Source organism: Mustela erminea, chromosome 21 (assembly GCF_009829155.1).
Source record: "Mustela erminea isolate mMusErm1 chromosome 21, mMusErm1.Pri, whole genome shotgun sequence".
Taxonomy (NCBI): Eukaryota; Metazoa; Chordata; class Mammalia; order Carnivora; family Mustelidae; genus Mustela; species Mustela erminea.
This window is the reverse complement of record NC_045634.1, coordinates 945,850-962,037: the sequence shown is the minus strand read 5'-3', so window position 1 is coordinate 962,037 and position 16,188 is coordinate 945,850. Positions and strand designations below refer to the sequence as shown.

General features: G+C 39.4%; 1 protein-coding gene across 1 annotated transcript in view; it reads left to right on the top strand.

Moving 5' to 3' along the window:
* The first annotated feature begins 376 nt into the window (after positions 1-376).
* PSD3 (pleckstrin and Sec7 domain containing 3) overlaps positions 377-16,188 on the top strand; it is a 727,165-nt gene continuing 711,353 nt past the window's right edge. Inside the window, exons 1-2 of the mRNA XM_032329159.1 lie at positions 377-488; positions 5,589-5,651. The gene's annotated coding sequence lies outside the window, so the exon portion shown is untranslated. The remainder of the gene's footprint in view (positions 489-5,588; positions 5,652-16,188) is intronic.

Sequence of the window (16,188 nt, the reverse complement as noted above, 5' to 3'; positions counted from 1 at the left end):
GTTATGGTCTTTTTTCTGTGTCTGAATGACCACCAGGGTATAGGAAAATATGTTACACTTTGTTACCCGGAGCCTTGGAACATCTTACACAACCTTGCATCCTTGAGGAATGATGTTTCGTCTTCATCTTTCCTCTCTCTCCCCGCATCTGGTTAGCAGCAACTGACAGTCCACTGGTGATTCACTGGATGCTATTTCGTTTGTTCAGTCAGCTGTTTATTAATCTGTAACTTCCTGTTAAGATGCAGGGTGTGCTTTTTAAAGAAACCTTACACAGCACAAGTTTTATTTTGGGACTGGCTGTACTAATATAAAAAGAGGATCTGGGAGAGGTACTTAGTCTTGGAAACTTTTTTTTCAGCAAAATTTTATGGGCACTTACCATGTGCCTGGCACTGTTCAGGGCACTGTAGTGCAGGAATGAATGAGATAGCTCAGCTTCCAGAAGTTTACCATTTACTCCAGGGAGACAAGCATAAGAAAGTGTGGTAAGTACAACCATAGACGTGCAAGGTATGGCGTGAGGCAAAGGAGGAACTGGAAAATTCCAGGGAAACAGAAGGGTGAGAAAGTTTTTGTAGTAGAAGCTCTAGAAGGCAATCTAGGAAAAATGTCCAACAAAGATGTTAAAGATGTGACCAAAATGGTGACAGTATAAAAGGACAGATTGGACAAGGAAGAGCTGGAAACTAGGCAAATTATTCGAAGTTTATTTAGATGGCTGTTAAAATGATTTAGGCAAGAGATGATAAGGGCTCAACTGAAGACTGAAAGAGAGGTTGCAGAAAAGATTTGAGAGAATTTTTTACAATGGTGTGGGACAGTGGGAGGTGAGGAAAAAAAGATTTGAGCAACGGTTTTTATTTTGGTATTTCATGTTGCCTTTAAATAGAATGGGAAAGAAGGAGAGCAGGTGAGTTGGGTGATGGCCATGGAAACAATGAGTTCACTTCTGGACCTGTTGATATTCAGGTACCATGTGAGGACATCATTCGTTCATAGCAGATCATCAGCAGACCATCTTTAATAATGTACCAAGATTTCTGTTAAAGATGTCCGAGGGTCTAGCTATTGTTCCTGGATGTCTATAGTACATACTTGTTTCTGCTCTCTGATTTCAGACTGTGTATTTTACATTTACTTAAAAGTTGCTGCAAAAATTTGGTGAATATCTGTGAAAGGCAGGGTCCAAATTAAGAGTACATTTTCATAGACTTCACAAAGGTGTATGCTAACCTTGCTCCCAGTCTTCTAGAACTCCCCAAAGTATAAGACTATCCTACTCCAGAAGACTTACAGAAAGCTGGGGCTCTTTAATTTATATCTAAATCCTGAAGTGACCCATAGCCAGACATGACCAGCTATAACCCATGTATGTTAGACTAGCAGTCATTAAGACAACATGCAGTTTTAGGCTATGGGGATTATAGAAGTAATATATTGTATTCATTCAGAGACTTTATGGCCAAGCTGAGGAAGAAATGATTAACAAAATTAAACAATGAGAGAGTATTATAGGACAGAATATAATTCAGTGCTATATTATGGGTTAGAGAGTTGGATACTGAACAGTTTTAAAGTATGCACAATACCTTCTCTTATCTGTATAACACTCAGCAGCTTACCAAATCTTTGTAACACACATTCAATCTTTCTTAGGATCCTGGGAGGTTGATAGAAGGCGGATAGTAGTATAATTGTTCACATTTCCATATGTAGAAATAGGCTCATAGGAGTTAATTATATTTCCCAATTCTCCCAGCAAAAGCAGCAAAGCAGAGTTTTGAACGCAAGTTGGCCAACCTAAAATCCAGTGGGAGGGCAAGTTCGTCAAATCCAATGGGAAGCTTGTGTTATTTCATGGAGTAAATGAGACTTGAACTGGGCATTGGAGGATTGAATAAAATTTGAAGAAATGGAAAGGAAATGAGAGTATTTTGAATGGGATAAATACTGTAAGGAGAAGACAAGAAGCCAAGAAGGCGATAGTGAAAAAAACAGAGGGGAGTGGGTGAAGTCAGATTGATGGGGCTTTAAGAAAATGGTGCTTTGAGAGCCAGGCCAGGAGTTTATGTTATATGTAGGGTTTCCCTAGAAGTCAGTGAGCTGGATCGTGGCATAAGGGAAGATCCATATAACAGTGTGCGGGTGTACAGGGAGGATTAAAACGAGGAGGTCCCAGAGGTGGGAAGGCCATTTGGGGGGCTTCGTGGTGTGGCTACAAGGAAGGGCCTGGAATGGGGTAGAAAGAGTTCGTGTAAAATGAAAATAAAGGGGTTAAAAAGAGAGTTCAAAAAGATGACATAGTGCTTGTTGAACATGAGAGATGGAGAAAGTGAAAAAAATGGAAGAATTCCAAATTTCAAATAACTAGTTTCGTGGCCTCAGACAAGTCACAGGATCTATCTAAAGACAATGTGACGGCCAAAGGTGACAGCAACCCCTACCTCACAGGTGACTGAAACTTATGTGTGTGTAGAACTATTGGATTAATCAGCTGCTTTAATGATGAGAGGCAATTCTTAAATGTCGAGAAAGATACTCTCAATAATATTACTGAAAATAATGAAAAATTGGGAAGTATTTACATGTTCTACAATGGAGGAAGAAGTAAATAAACTATGACGGTTATGTGGAAATTAAAATCACATTTGTCCAACATGAGGATAAAACTATTTCAAATATAAAGGTAGGTAGAGAAAACAGAACACAATACTATCTGAATATTATTAAAAAATAAGTATTTGGGGCGCCTGGGTGGCTCAGTGGGTTAAAGCCTCTGCCTTCGGCTCAGGTCATGATCCCAGTGTCCTGAGCCCCGCATCAGGCTCTCTGCTCAGCGGGGAGTCTGCTTCGTCCTCTTTCTCTGCCTGCCTCTTTGCCTACTTGTGATCTCTGTCTGTCAAATAAATAAATAAAATCTTTAAAAAAAAGTAAGTATTTAATAGAAAAAAGGACTGAAAGGAAACATTAAGAGTGATTATATTTGGCTAATGGTAATGTGGCTGATTTGTATAATCACTTTTGTACTTTGTACTTTTCTGAAATTTCCAAATTTTGTATAATGAAGCTTTTTCTTTTCTAATAAGAAAAAATATTTAGGAAAAAAGAAAAAAATGAGATCTGCCACTACTGCTTAAAATCTTTAAATGTGTTGTGTCCCTTCTGTTTAAAAATAAAATATAGGGACACCTGGCTGGTTCAGTGGGTTAATCGTCTGCTTTTAGCAGACGATTAGTCATGATCCCAAGGTCCTGGGATCCAGTCCCATATCCGTCTCCTTGCTCAGCAGGGTGCCTGCTTCTGCCTCTGCCTGCTGTTCTCCCTGCTTGTGCTTGATCTCTTGATCTCTCTCTCTGACAAATAAATAAATAAAATCTCTATCTATCTATCTATCTATCTATGTATAGAATAGGTACATCCTTCTCTATCAGACTTGGAAAATATCAGTGGAGTGGAATAGCTTTGAAGGAGGGCCAGAGATAGAGACGTGACCTTCATGGGAAACTGGAAATAGAGCTGAAAAAGATTCTAGTACTCCGCTCACAGAGCAAAGATGTGTGCCTTTAAAGAAAGAATATCAGAATCTCTCTCTGTAAGGTAGTTTGATTTTTGGAAAATGCTTACAGCTCAGATAAATACAAAACCAGCTCCAGAAGTAGAAAAGAACAAGTTATTTCACAATTGCAAACAATGCTTCATCATGCAAAGTATTTCATTATGTTTGCCAACCTGAAGGAGACCTTGGCCAGGACTCCTCTTGGTTTTCCACTAGGACTGCAAAATGTTTTTATTGACTGTGCATTCAGACACAAGTGGAAATTGACTGTCTTGTGCGTTATAGAACACGTGTTAAGAGTTTTTAATACGCATTTGTATAACTAAACAAAATATTTCTAGGAAATAAGACCACAAATGTGCCCTCGAGGAACATAATTGAAGACCAGTAGAATAATTCTTAGAATCTTGATATTGGTAGGAATCCGTGAGAGTTCCTAGCTTCATGTTCAGTAAACAGATAACATGACAGGACAGGGCTACTTATCTGAAGCAATATGAAATGTTACCAGGTTATTTCACATGACCTGGTACTATCGCTTCAGTCAACCCATGGAATTATCTGTGGTAGGCAGAGAAATTTCTGGCAGGTAAGCTCCTGACACTTGGAGCCGTCCTTCGGTTTATCTAGGAATTTACTTCACATTTACCTTTGTGGTATTGTTTTCACTAAATATATGCTAGATCAGGGAACTCTTCTCAAATAGTTTTTTCTCCTTCCTACGTTTCTATTGGCCTTGCTGTGTTTCCCATCGCTGTCTGTTCTGGATGTCTCTCTGCCACGTAAGAGGCAAAGCACACTAAGGTCTGCAGGAAGAGGTCAGAGTTCTCTAAATACAAAGGTCCCTGAACCCCCAAAACGCCAAATCTGAAAAGATTCAGGGTACAACCTGTCTGTCTGGTTTTTCTTTAGGATCAGCTTCTTACTAGACTTCGGGTAGACTCAGCTATGCTAATTTTCTTGGCTGTGCTCACGTGCTCACATTTGTAAAAACGGCATAAAAGAAAAGAAACAAGCGTAGCAAACAGTGGAACAACTTTCCCACTACCACTTGCCATCTCCCAGTGTTTGTGAATTTTGCCTGCATTTTATGCTGCCAAAGTGGACAAAACTGCTTCATGCAGAGTTGGACATTTTTCCCCAGTTGTATGATATTTGTCTATATAGGTTGTCAAGTTAAATACTGTAAGACTGTTTGCTTATGATATCACCGTAGATGATGCCAGAAACCTTAAGAAAACAAAAATTCGCATGTCAATGGTAATTTTTTAAAAGTTAGACCTCAGGAGAGTATATTTGCTCCTTTAAAAATGTCTCATGGGAGGCAATTAAACACTGCTGGGAAGGAAGGGGATGGGTAGCAGAACAGGAACTTTATGGCCTTACTTGCAAAAATAAAATAATTAGGCCTGAGATGGCTTTTCTATTGTCGTCCTGTCACCCTGTAGTTTTATTTGAATGACTGTCAAAATAAATGACAAGTTATCACACTGTATATAATCAGTGTGACATCTGGGGCTCCATAAGAGGCCACTGTTTCTCTAACTTTAGCTAACCAGTGCACTTCCTGTAGCGTACTTTGGCTTAATTGTCAGAGCCAAAGGATCTGATTACCCTTGGATTGTTTTAGAATCTCTCTCTCTTTCTCTCTCACAGCTAGCAGAAGTGTCTCTTGCTGCACTTACCTCATTCCAGCATTGAAAAAGCCTATTCTTTTGACAAATATATACAAGCAAAGAGCTAATGGGGTAGCTCCATCTATTTGAAGAAACGTTTAAATTCTTTTGTAATTGATTCCTAATTTGCTTGGTACGTGTACATTTTACACCTTTTCCTTGACAAGTAAGCCAAGATTGTGTGGTGGTTTTCATCGTGGCCTGAAGTGTAGAAGAGAAGGAGAATGAGGAAGAAAATATTTTTCAGATTTTACAGAGAGAAGGACTGAGATTTTTAATCTGTTGTGGAATCCACTGGAATAAGTGAAGTCACTCACGCCAGGCAGCTTCACTGAACGCATTTTATACTTTAGGTTTCTGACACAACCTCAGAGCAAAGAGGAACCTCTCCAAGGACCTAACCAGATGCAAGCCTGGTAAGTCACTGACTAGCACGGAAATTTTCATGCGGAGCAAAACACAACGAGTAAGAATATGTTTTAGGAGCAAACGTTGGGTCCTTAAAAAAATGCTGTCCTTTTTACAACCAGGAGTGTATAAGAATAGGAATTCTTTCATTGGGATGAGGTGATTTGAGGTATTTTGCAAGGCTACTTTGCACTATGCTTTCCTTGGAAGGAAGGAGACAGAAAAAGATTCTTAGGGTTTTTTTTTGTTTGTTTGTTTTTTGTTTTTTGTTTTTAGATTCTTAGTTTTACCATCAGAATCTGCTCTATCAAATCAGATGGCCAGTGGCTGGGTGTTTGAGGCTCCAGGCAGGTTGATGACCTGTGAATCATGCTTTTATTTCAGTATGCTTTGAAATACTGACTGATTAGATAGAGTTTTCGTGAACAAAAACTGAAGGATAATTTTATTGGAAAACTCAAGTTATATCTTGATTTTAGATCTAGTTCCGTGTGTTTAAAAAACCTTGCTTTCTGTCCTGTATTTAATAATATCTTAGGTGTTGAAGAGGTAAAATCATAACCAAAGCATTGAATTGATGACAAAGAAGTTATAAATAAAACTATAACAGCAAAAATATTAGAATAAGATATGTATTTCCACAGAAAAGCCAGACATTTAAACTTTAAAAAACAGAGGAAAGACAAATTTTTACTTTCCATTTATCCATAGAAATTGCCTTTATTTTTGTAATGAGACCCACTAGGCTGGCCTTCATATGGTCCTTTGCCCTCAAGAAGCAAATACTGATCTGTGAAATGATTGCAGTTCGTTAAATGTCAAAGAGAAACTTGTTAACCAGATAACCAATTGCCATGCCGAGCTGTTGCCCAACACAGGAAGTGTCAGTCTTCCCTTTAAGGACAACTGGTGGCTACACAAAATGCATAGTTTATAAATAATTAGGAAAAAAAGATTACAAAGCATGCCGCTCACGTGGCACTTCTTCTAAAAAGAAGAAATATGACCAGCAGTGTCATTCATACAAATGATTAAGTAACAGTGTGTTAGAAAACTGTGAATGCAGACAATTTCAGCCTAACTCCATAATCTCAGATAGATGCATAGGAGTGAACTTTCAAGGACAAGAGTTGGAGGAGGGGAGTCAAGGTTTGAGATAGTTTTTGAAGGTGTGGATTGAAAAGACCAGTTTTCCAGAAAGAATTCCTGCAGTGACGAGATGGGATTCTTCGCCCCCCGCACCTCCCCCTACCCCGTCTCTGTCCTGGGAATTTCTTTCTCTTCCCTGAGATGAGGGAAGGAATGGAGGCCTCTGTGTCTCTTCTCTGGATGCTCTTTTTCTTTGAAAAGGAGGAAATTAAATTGCCAGACCAAGTTAGAGAAGCCCTTAGGGGTTTTGAAGACTCCAGTGGAAAATCAGAATACTAGAAGACTTGGATCACAGGAAGGGAGGGATGTGGTTCTGATGATCAAGGCAAAGAGAGAAATTGGGAGCTTAAAGTAAAGTCGGTGCTGACTTAAAAGCAGAATGGGCAGCTTGAAAGGAAGGAATCACGAAGGAATCAAGACTCTGAGTTGATGCGCTGTGGGTGCTGGCCATGGCCACGGTGGACTAAAGGTTCTGTAGCAAATCGGACAAACTCTCTTTCCAATACTGCGGGTATGCATACTCTAGCTAAAATATTATGTTGTGGATTAAAAGTTATCTTAAGAAACCTTCTATTCTGACTCCCTTGTTCCATGCACACAGAAAGGAAAGCTTGTGGCACAGTAAACCCAGAACCATACAAGGAAAGAAACTGGAGAAATTAGCTAAATTGACACAGTTCAGAGTCAGCAGAGATGTCTAACGGCCTTGTCACACTTGACATGTCCCAAACTCTATCCCTACATCTTTGTCTGAAACTTTCTCCACTAATGACATCTTCATCTTTCCCGGAACTTCAAGGTCACTCTTGAGTGCTTTTTCTCTCACACCATACATTCAACCCTTCAGGAAGTTTAGTCAGCTCTGCCATCAGAAATATTCTGAACCTGACCATTTGGTTCCAGCCTCTGTAGTTTCCCACCTGGACGATTGTGGTAGGTGCTCTCTCTGCTTATCACATGGCCCCTCCCTGTCTGTTTGCAACACAACAGCCAGAATAACCATGTTGAAGCCCAAGTCAGATCACATTACCCTGCTGCACTCGACAAACAAAAAAACAAAGTGAATGAAAAAAATCTCTCCTTGATTAGTATTAGGAAGGCAAGAGCCATTATTTATGTGATATGTGTCATTCACCTGGGAAAGGGAAGGAGGAAGAGAAGGAAACCGGCATTTTTTGAGAGTCTACAGTGGAATTTGTGTAAAGGAACTTGCATAGTGCTTCTTGCACACCTGGCACTCATTATGAGATAGCTATTTTTATTTTATTTAATTTTTACTGACTTCATGAGGTGGATATTATAGCCCCTTTTTGTCAGGTAAGGAAACTTTGGCTCAGAGAGAGGTAGAGACTGTAGGGTCACTTGACTAGTCGTGGGGGAGCCAGGATTCAATCCCAAGGCCACACCCTTTCCTCAATCCTATTGCTCCTCTGTGATCTTTAGAAAGGACCCCCAGGACCTACAGCAGGTATAAATATGCATACGGGTATGCATTATTCACCACAGACCTGGGTAGGAAGGAAACTGGCAAAAACTCTCCCCGGTGCCTCTTAATGTCTTTTTATAACTCAACTGCCAAGTCCTTTGCCTCACTCCCGGACTCCCATTCAGTGCCTCATATTTTCAGATGTCCTTAACCTCAGTAGTCATCATTCCGCTGTTCAACCTGCCTGAGCGTCAATCTTCTCATCTGTAAAGCTGAAATCATTATATCCCCTCCTGGATTCATTATGAAGATTAATTAAGCAAGAATAAAAGTCAGCATTTATTGAGTGCCTGCTCTATTCCAGACAGTACTATTTTAAGCACCTTTTGTGGATTACTTTATTAATCCTCACAACTACCCTATGAAGTAACTATACTTACTATCGTTGTGATCATTTAATGAGCGAAGAAGCTGAATGTCAGAGATTAAATGACCTGCCCACCCAGCAAAGATTCAGACCAGGGCAGTCTGACTCTGTGGACCTTTTGAGCTATTTCCCCTATGCTTCTTATTCGTAAAACAAAGATAATCTCTAAATCATAAACAATATTAAAATAATCATAAGACAATAATAAAGAATAGCTATAATTTACTAAAGCCAATTGTGTAAAACAGTGTGCTTGCTCCCCTGCACTGGTCCCTCTGTAGGCTTCCTGTATCGCACAGAGTTATTACAAGGATAAATGACATGACAAGTGCTTGCACATTATAGAGGATGAATAAACATTGTCTGCTTTCCACCCAGAGGTAACCAGTATTAATACTTTGACACAGAAACGTCTAGACATTTTTCTATAGTTATTTATAAATAAATAAGTAAGTATGGATTACATTGTACATCCAAAATATGAACATTTTACATGTCAATAAATATCCATCAACAACATGCTTTCTCAGTGAATTTCATATCATCCCAAGTCAGCAAATAGTCTTGGAGGTCTTGGGGCAGGAAAAAAATCTAGATATTGCAATGGTTTGTGACTTTCTAAATATATTTTATTTTTTGTTTTTAAGGAAGGTTCTGCATCATGTGTTGTTAATTTGCAGAGGGTTATTTCATATTTTTCTCTCAAGAACTGAATCTTTTAAAATTTACATGAAGTCTTTAGTTGGTTTCTTTTCAAACACTTGGCATGTACTGAGTAGACCCTCACGGGGGAAAAAATCCCCACTATTAGAGTGACAGACCATAGGCCTGGCCTGGGCTTCTGAAGCTGCTTGGTTTCTTCACAGTGTGCTCCTGGAGTTGGCCCATAGTTTGACTGAAATGTACACTTACTCTATACCATGCCATCCCCACTGATGAAAGCTTTCATTTCCAAGACCTGAATCTCAAGACTGTATAATCAGCACGGTGTGGTAAAATGTTACAGTATTTTACAATTTTTATAAAATGTTGCATTTTGCAACTATTACCAAGAAAGCAGACTGTGACTCACACAGTTTTACTGGAGGCGAGTTCATGAATAATATGATCTCAACAATATTTTGTTGGATGAAGTATCAGCAGAAACTGATAATCTAGAGTTTGAGAAATCTGTTTAGGAGACACTCATAAACATGAAGTCCCTGTACAGTTTATGTCTCGTGTTTAGCCTTGAGGTTTGTTCTATCCCATATACATACATACGTCTGAAGTTTTGATAAGGAGATTTTAGGTCACCACAATCCCTCCTCAGTTTTGTTTTTTTTTTTAAGATTTTATTTATTTATTTGAGAGACAGACAAAGATAATGACAGAGAGCACGAGTGAGAGAGACAAGCAAGCAGGAATGGGGAAGAGAGGAAGAAGCAGGCTCCCTGCCGAGCAGGGACCCCGATGTGGTGCTCCATCCTGGGACCCTGGGATCATCCCTGTTCAGTTTTAAACAGGAGTACATTTTTAACTTTCAAATGACTTCTCAGGAAGCACACACACATACACACACACACACGCACACACACACACTCATAGATTTCTTAGGCAGAAAATACAGACCAACCATCACAACAGATAATCAATATTTTCTTAATCACTCTTGAAATGATAGTAAGAGCAGTTAACATTTTTTTAGTGCTTGTTTACTTATGGTCACTTCTTTAAGGGCTTTATGTTACATGTAATTAATTTATATGAATCCTAGTTTTCACAAATAACTTATGAGGTAGGGACTTGAAATAATGATTGGAAATAAGAAATTTATCTCAAATAAATGCATTTTGAGAAGAATAAAATTGTTTTAATGTACTCATGTGTGAAAATGGGCATAGTCAACAAATCTAATGCAGGGAAAATAATGGAATGGATAACAAAGTAGCTTAAATTATTTTTTCCAAAAATATAATTTAAGAAGTCATTGGATAGCTGAGCTAAAAACATTTTTTGGATATTGTTTGATCTTAAAATTTTCAGGAAAAAAGCTTGGCCCATTTAAGAAGTCTCTTAATCATTTCATGATCTATGTCAGTCAAATTATAATGCTGTATGCCTTAAAGTTCTACAGTATTGTATATCAATTGTTATCTCCATAAAACTGGAAAAGAAAAAAGAAGTCTCTTAGGAGTAAGAGTCTCAAGGTTAAGCAAAGAAATATTTGATGCAGCATAAATTTGAAAATAAAGAAGGAATGCATTCCTAGGAGGTTAGTAACTTAGTTGCCAGGGCAACTCTTTTATGATAAAACAAAGGAAAGACAAAGGAAAATGTAGTGTATGTTATGGGTTTTGTTCTTGTTCCCTACTTTGTTCTGCTAGACATAAGGAAGAGAACACTCAGGGTTTTCAAGCAGAGCGGGGAAAAGTAACTTTCTCCTAGAAAAGAAGATTCAGGGATTTTAGAGTCCTTGAATAATTAAGACTTCGATACAGATAAAGTTCTACTAATTAGAATAAAGAACAATTAGAGGGCTGATAGAGCAATAAGCTTTCTTGTCCAGCAAGATTGTTGCATATATGTAATATACATAACAGACAATTGCCCATGTCTTGGGCAATTTCTGATCTTAAGAAAAGGCTCAGTGAGTCCTTCTTAAAGTCAGAACTAAACTTGAATTCTAGTTCAGAGTACCCAAATATACCTGGATGTTTGAGTTTCTTTAAATCTTGCTCTGTATCAGGTTATGTACTTATGCAAAAGTTAATAAATATTCTCCCCTCGCCCACTCTATTTTCTAGAAAAGAATAATTGTCCGGATTGTAACTAAGTGTACTACTTCTTGGCTGTAAAATCGGTATCGCTCACCTGCGTATCCAGACCTCGTCACTTTTCACCTGGGGCAGCTTGGCTTCCCTTTTGGAAACATAATTAGTGTTCTGTGATAACATGTGTATACTCAAACCTTTTGGGATAGCACACATTTTAGGTATAATATTTTATAAAGGATTGTATACATATTGGGTCAGTGTCTACGTGGTAACCTGAATAATGTCCCATTTCTACTAAAACCCTAGTTTAGCACTTCCTGTTTTCTGAGCTTTGTAGGAAGCAGCCAGAAAGCAGTGTATGTTACCTGAGACGTGTTTGTTTCATTTGGCTTTCAATGTAGTTTGGCATCGTCTTCCTTTTTCCTTGGCAGAAACTGGAAATTAGAGCCTTGAAGGGGATTTAAATGCAGCACTCGGGGCAGGAGCCTGCCTAGCAAGCTGCCATTGACATTGACACCCGAAGTAAGGTTATGACAAGGTTTCTCAACACTTTGGACTGGAAGAGTCCAAGAGTGAAGATAAACATTCACCTTGCTTTGGACTGATGTTACTTTTAGTCCCCTCTGAAACTGAGATGACCATGTCCATGTTCAGATGGTCTCAATTAGCTGTGGTTTCTCTTTCAGGCAAAAGTGGTGCCAATTAACATTATTTCTTCCCCGGCCTGAATAGCTCTTTTTTTCTTTCTTTTAAAGTGCCATTTTACGAGGAGATATAATGAGGGGAGAAAGAAGCTTACATACATAAGCTTTTTCTTTCTTCTTTAAGCTTTGCTCCAGGGCCGAGGCAGGGTGGGGGGGGCAGTGTCCATAACATCTCTATGTAAACTCACTTTATTTCTATTTCATCGCCAATAGCCATGCTTGCTCTTAGAGAGAGATGGCTTCCTAGCTTATTCAGAAAAGAAGCCATGAAGGACCTTCATGCCTTAGTTTCCCTCTTGTCTGCTTCCAATGTAACCATATGTTTACGCATCTTATTCTCCCGCCTATCTTAGAGGAAAAGAAAGCCTTCATTTCCTTCCAAAGCCAATTCTTTTCATCTTTGCTAATGACCTTTCTCTTTTCCCCTCCTTTCCTGGGATTTAATTTCTAATTTTTCTACTCTCTCTTCTAGATTTTCTTTCTCCCTGCCTATAAATGTGTATGAGTCTCAACCTTGCACAAAACCCTTCTCTAAGGTCACACACTCCTACCAGTTATCCCCCCTTTCCTCTGCTTGGTTTCATTGCCTCCTCCTCCTCCTCCTCCTCCCCCTCCTTCTTCCAGAGAGAGAGACAGTGAGAGTGAGAGAGAAGTGAGAGAGAGTAAAAGCACAAGTGAGGTGAGGGGAGAGGGAGAAGCAGACTTCCCACTGAGCAGGGAGCCTGATGCAGGACTCAGTCCCAGTACTCCAGGATCATGACCTGAGATGAAAGCAGGTGCTTACCCAACTGAGCCACCCAGATGCCCCTCATTGCCAACTTCTTCACAGAGTTTTCTACAATCACTACTTTCTCATCTCACAAGTACTTTTCAACTTGGTTTCCATTCTCTTGACTCAATCAAACTTGTCACAGCGAAAGTCATCCCTGGTTTCATATCCAGTGTCCTTCTGAGTTGTCATGTAATTGGACCTCAGCACAACTCTCCCTTCTGACACTCCTCCCCTGGGTTTGTGAAGCAGCTCTCTTCTCCCTATCTAATCTCACCATTAAATGTCCCCCATGGTTCAGTCCTGGCATTGATATTAACTGAGGCTGAGGAGGTGGGCTTGGCAATGGCTCCTACCATGTTCTGTCCAGTGACACTTTAAGGCATAGATTAGTCTTGGGTTCCATTTTCTATTCTTCCTTACAGTATTACAGAAATTAGAATGTTTCAAAAATATTTAACACTTAAATCCCAAAGTTGATCTTTTTGTTTTTCTTCTGTCTCACCCTAAGAAAGGAAGGAAGTTACCTTTGTTGACAAAGGCCTTGGTTATTCTCTTTGTCATATACTGGCTAATTGAAATGGTGAATCAGAACCAAAGAGGGTCTTTATGAAATATGTGAAAACTTAAGATAGTTCTTGCATCTGGGTTCCTTGGATTAAGTAAAAATGACAGTTTGCTCTACATGGTGCTGTGGTGAGTCCATGTACCTCTGAGTCTGATGTCTCAGTGGAAGATATGGCAGCACAGGCCATTCTAATGGAGGGTCAATGAGTCAAGGTTTTTTTTTTTTGTTGTTGTTGTTTTGTTTTTGTTTTTATTTTAAGTTATTATTTGTTTGGGGAACCTGGCTCAGTCAGTTAAGTGGCTGCCTTTAGCTCAGATCATGATCCCAGGGTCTTGGGATCAAGCACCATATCGGACTCCCTGATCAACAGGGAGCCTGCTTCTCCCTCTCTTCCCGGCTCATACTCTCTCTTGCTATCTCTGTCATCTCTGTCTCTCCTTGTCTCAAATAAATAAAATCTTAAAAAAAAAAATCCTGCAAGTGCTGTGGTATATTGTGGATTTAAAAAAAATGTTTTATTTATTTATTTGAGAGAGAGCAAGAGCAAGCTATAGTGGGGGGGGGGGTAGTGAGGAGCAGAGGGAGAGGGAGCAGCAGGCTTCCCACTGAGCAGGGAGCCTGACATGGGGCTCCATTCCAAGACCCTGGGATCATGACCTGAGCTGAAGGCAGAGGCCTAAACCACTGAGCCACCCAGGTGCCCCTGCATAAAGTATTTTTTAAGGATTTTATTTATTTATTTGACACAGAGAGAGAGAGATCACAGGTAGGCAGAGAGGCAGGCAGAGAGAGAGGGGAAAGCAGGCTCCCTGCTGAGCAGAGAGCTCAATTCGGGACTTGATCCCAGGACTGTGAGACCATGACCTGAGCTGAAGGCAGAGGCTTAACCCACTGAGCCACCCAGGTGCCCCTTATGATGAGTAAGTACTATATCTTTTATTTAGAAAATGGTGGTTACTTATTATGCGATATCTCTTTGTCATGGCATTGAGAAATGTCTAGGAAATCACCCAGTGAAGCTTTCCTATAGTTTCTGGGTATATTCCCTTGAAGATTTCTCCAAAGTTAAGGATTCACTTATGCTACAGATTTGTTTGTGGAGGCTGCTGTAGTTACTTGCTTACTTCTCATTTCAACAAAGTCTTTCTTTTCTACTGTTTAAATTTTCTACTCTTCCTTCTTGCTCATGAGAATATTTTGCTGGAAACTATTAATAACCCTCCCAAAACTGCATGTTCAACCTTCTTCTAAAGAACAGAGGAAACAGACAACAGAAGTTGTGCACATACCAAACTGAAAGAGAAAAACACAGAAAGTAGCAAAGAAGCCTGAAATAAAGCGTAAGACATATCTCACAGCAGTATAGGAAGGCGAGCAGAGAAAGATCACAGAAGCTCTAGGAATTTCAAAGACCTTCTCCGGCACTGTGGTACCAGTAAAGAGGGAAACTGATCCCCCCGGATAGGTAGTTGGGAGTTTTAGAGTTTCAAAATTCATTTAATATTGCACCATTCACAGGTAGGTGCAATAAAGCTTATTTCTAGCACTTATTAAAAGCTCAGTGTACTGGAGTTTTTTTTTTGGAGGAACTAAATGTATTGATTTTCTCAGGCTCAAACAGTCCTTCAGTTTTCCTTTTTTTCAGACATAACTTTTAGAGGAATGTGAACACTTCTGATAATTTTCTGAGGAGCATTTATTTACAGTCACCCTTTCAGGTTGTAAAGAATTATCTGGAGACTCTAATCTTTTTTTTTTTTTAAGATTTTACTTATTTGTTTGAGAGAGAGACAGTGAGAGACAACATGAATGAGGAGAAGGTCAGAGGGAGAAGCAGACTCCCCATGGAGCTGGGAGCCTGATGCGGAACTCGATCCTGGGACTCCAGGATCATGACCTGAGCTGAAGGCAGTCACTTAACCAACTGAGCCACCCAGGCGCCCCTGGAGACTCTTATCTTTACCTTACTTTGTAGTTTTATATATTCTAAACAGGCCAAGGGTGTATGCCAGAATAAAACCGCTTGAATTTAGAGTGGAAGTGCTTGGGTGGGAAAGGATTGATCATGCTAATGATATTGTACATTGTTTGTTCTTTTCTTCCAGATCCCAAATATTTCCATCCATCTATACCCAAACAAAAAAGTTGCTTGTTTATTTTTGTTTAGTTTTGCTTCACATTTCTTTTTAATCAGAGTACTCACTAATTACTGTGGGAGTTTAAGTTACTCTTCTAATAAAATATCATCCGGAGTCTGAAACTATGTAACATCCACCCTTTTGAATAATCTACAATGTTTGCAACTCAGAAGCAAAGTTTTTCCAGGATCTAATGTTTCTTCAGAAGTTGAATGGCAAACAGCAGGAGATCTATCATTTCAGAATTCTCTTTCCAGTGGAATGAATCTAGGATTTATGCTTTAGATACATGTGAACACAGTTCCAAAATTATCCAACTCGCTGAAGAGCAGATGAGAGACCAGACAAAAGAATGTGCAGTTCAGTGGTTTCCTTTTGCTCAATTTATAATGATTTCTCTGTAAGCAGTAATAAATAATGACAATGTTTCTCTCAGACTTTGCCTTGAGTCAGAATCAGAGGGCTGGTTGCATACGGATAGCTGAGCCGCACCTCCAAAGTTTCTGATTTAGTGGTCCTGGGGAAGCCGGAAAATTTGCATTCTTAACGAGTTCCCAGGTGACGCTGATGCTACTTGTATAGAGACTGCACTTTGGGAACCACTGCTC